This window comes from Arvicanthis niloticus, chromosome 17 (assembly GCF_011762505.2).
Source record: "Arvicanthis niloticus isolate mArvNil1 chromosome 17, mArvNil1.pat.X, whole genome shotgun sequence".
In the NCBI taxonomy this organism is placed as follows: domain Eukaryota; kingdom Metazoa; phylum Chordata; class Mammalia; order Rodentia; family Muridae; genus Arvicanthis; species Arvicanthis niloticus.
Genome location: NC_047674.1, coordinates 62,111,846 through 62,114,881, shown reverse-complemented (window position 1 = coordinate 62,114,881; position 3,036 = coordinate 62,111,846). Strand labels below are relative to the sequence as shown.

The 3,036-nt window shown below is 39.5% G+C and overlaps 1 pseudogene; it reads left to right on the top strand.

Moving 5' to 3' along the window:
- The first annotated feature begins 1,256 nt into the window (after positions 1 to 1,256).
- On the top strand, positions 1,257 to 2,398 carry LOC143434773 (glyceraldehyde-3-phosphate dehydrogenase pseudogene; annotated as a pseudogene).
- The last annotated feature ends 638 nt before the right edge of the window (positions 2,399 to 3,036 follow it).

Sequence of the window (3,036 nt, the reverse complement as noted above, 5' to 3'; positions counted from 1 at the left end):
GTATATATGCTGTTAATTTGCTTCCCTGGTTATCAAGATCCATTGTCAAATTAGATGCCAACCCACTGTCCCTTGGTTTGTCTTTGTCTCCACTCTCTTACAAGGAAGAACCACTACTTTATACATCCAGCATGTCAAAGCTCACAGTCCACTGCCAGCTTTAATATGTGAGGGGAACATACTTACTGATCAGACTGCTTCTACAGGAGCATTCACAGGCTCTGTCAGGTAAGCACATCAATACCATTTTGCACACACATATAAAAAAGGGATTCATATCAATTTTCTCCACATGACTTTTGCTCAACTTCAGAAGATAATAAAAACATTATCTTCTTGTGTATCCCTTATTCCTACCACAGCTTTACAAACTGTGGGCACTAGCCTCCAAGGTTTCAAAACAAATGATCTCTGGCAAATTGATGTCAACCAAATTCCCCAGTTTATTTCTTTTTCACTTGTTGACATATGGTTGTATACCATATGGGCTATAGCCCAAAGAGGATAAAGCTCAGAAAGATTAATTTACCACATATTCTACACCTTTGCCATCATGGGACTTCTTAAACAAATGAAAACTGACGATGGCTCTGCTTTAACTAGCTCTCAATTCAAGACTACTTTTCACAATGAGAGATTGCCTATCACACGGTGTGAAGAGCTCTTGGTGCCACTTCAAGGATATTGGCAAGAATATTTGACATTGCGCTAGGACGATGAAGTAGGCTCAAAATAAATGCAACTGAGGAATGTATTCCTTGTATTTTGTTCATCTTGATAAATCCCCAGAAACAGTGATTATAGGACTGTGTTTATTCCCTGTTTGTATCTTGACCTATAACTGACCCTATTCTTTGCATGTACTTAGAATGGTATAAAAGCAGCTTGGGAACAAATAAATGGGCTTCAGCTCTTGCAGGAGCTATATAAACTACAGTGTTGTCTAACTGTCTTTTTTCTTTAATCCTCACTTTTTCTTTTGAGACCCTGTGGACTGAGAGGGCTTGGTCAACATGTAGATTCTTTATAATCCCCTGAGCTAAGGAATCATATAAAGAGCATATCAAACTCTGAAAACCCAATATGTCCAGATTCCCTTGGCCTTGATTGGCCCTGCTTACCATATCAGTGAGAAATCATGGATAAATCCTGTCTGTAAGATATTGACACTTATGGAGCTGCTACTATTGGAATTGCTGAGTAGAAATGCCAGGAAATGATATAATTGAAGCAATAACCATTGCCATCAATGACCCTTCATTGACCTCAACTACATGATCTTCATGGTCTACTATGACTCTAACCATGGCAAGTTTAATGTCACAGTCAAGGCTAAGAATGGGAAAGCTTGTTATTGACAGAAAGGTCATCACCATCTTCCAGGAAAAAGATCCTATTAACATCAAATGGAGTGATGTTCAAGTATGTTGTGGAGTCTACTGGTATCTTCCCCTACCATGAACAAGGCTGGGGATCACTTGACTAGTGGAGCCAAATGGATTATCATCTCCACCTCTTCTGATAACATCATGTTTTTCATGGGTATAAAACATGAGAAGTATGATAACTTATTCAAGATTGTCAGAAATGCATTTGCACCACCAACTGTTTACCACTCCATCCCTAGTCCAAGGTCAACCATGACAAGTTGACATCATGAAAGGACACATGACCGCAGTCCATGACATTACTGCCACTTAGAAGACTGTGGATGATCCCTCCAGAAAGCTGCTGTGTAATGGTTGTGGGGCTTTCCAGAACCTCATTCCTGCATCAACTGGTGCTGCAAAGGCTGTGGGCAAATTCATTCCAGAGCTGAACCAGAAGTTTACAGTCATGGCCTTCCATAGTCCTATCTCCAATTTGTCCATCATAAATTTGACATGCCCCCTGGAGAAAGCTTCCAAGTATGATGACATCAATAAAGTATTGGAGCAGGCACTGAGGGCCCAATAAAAGGAATCCTAGGCTATAATGCAAATTTAATAGTGACTCCTACTCTTTCACCTTTGATGCTTGGACTGGTGCTCTCAATGACAATGTTGTAAAGCTCATTTCCTGGTATGGTAATGAATATGGCTATAGAAACAGGGCAGTGGACCTAATGACCTAAATGGCCTCCAAGGAGTATGAACCCTGGACTACCCTCCCCAGAAAAGGAGCAAACGAGAGCCACAAGAGAGGCCCTTGGCTGCTGAGGAGTCCCTGTCCCAACTTAACCTCAGACACTGAGCATCTCACTCACAGTTTTGGCCCCAGACTTCATAATAAAGGGAGGGGCCTAAGGATCCCTACTTTCTTAAATACCATCAACAAAATTTACTGTACTCACAAAATAAAGAGTATCTTCTTAATAAATGATGCAGGGAAAGTGACAATTCATCAATTAAAGTGCTAGAACAGCTACAGTTATCAACTTTGGAATACACACACACACAGAGAAATTAATCTTGGATTTTATCAAAAGAATGAAGACAGAACAATGACGGGTCATACAGCTCACCAAGTAGTAGAGTTATAATTTGAATTTATTCAGTATTGATACTTTAAAACAGAATAATAGAGGACCATTTGCCAAAAGCAGCTGTTTTACATGGGAAAATAAAATGTGTTCATGAAGGGGGTAACATTCATGCATGATTTTCTCTGGTTCTCATTTTTATGCTCTACTTTCCTAATTCAAATATATCCTCATGCTCTTGAGTGAAGTTGTCCCTAGAGAGAAGTTTTCTAGAAGAAGGCAAATATTCAGCTCAACTCTTTCAAATACAGAACAATAGCTGAAGAGCCCCACATCTCCCAGAAAAATTGCAATTTCTAGCTCATAAATGTACCTCTAGGACTTTAACACCCCACCACTTGATTGGCCATTCAGGCAAAAACTAAACAGAGAAATAATGAAACTAACAGACATTATGAATCAGGTGGATCTAACAGACATCTATAGAATATTTCACCAAAACACACACAAAAAAATATACTTTCTTCTGAGCACCTCAAGAATCCTTCTCCAAAACTGACCATATACTCAGTCAA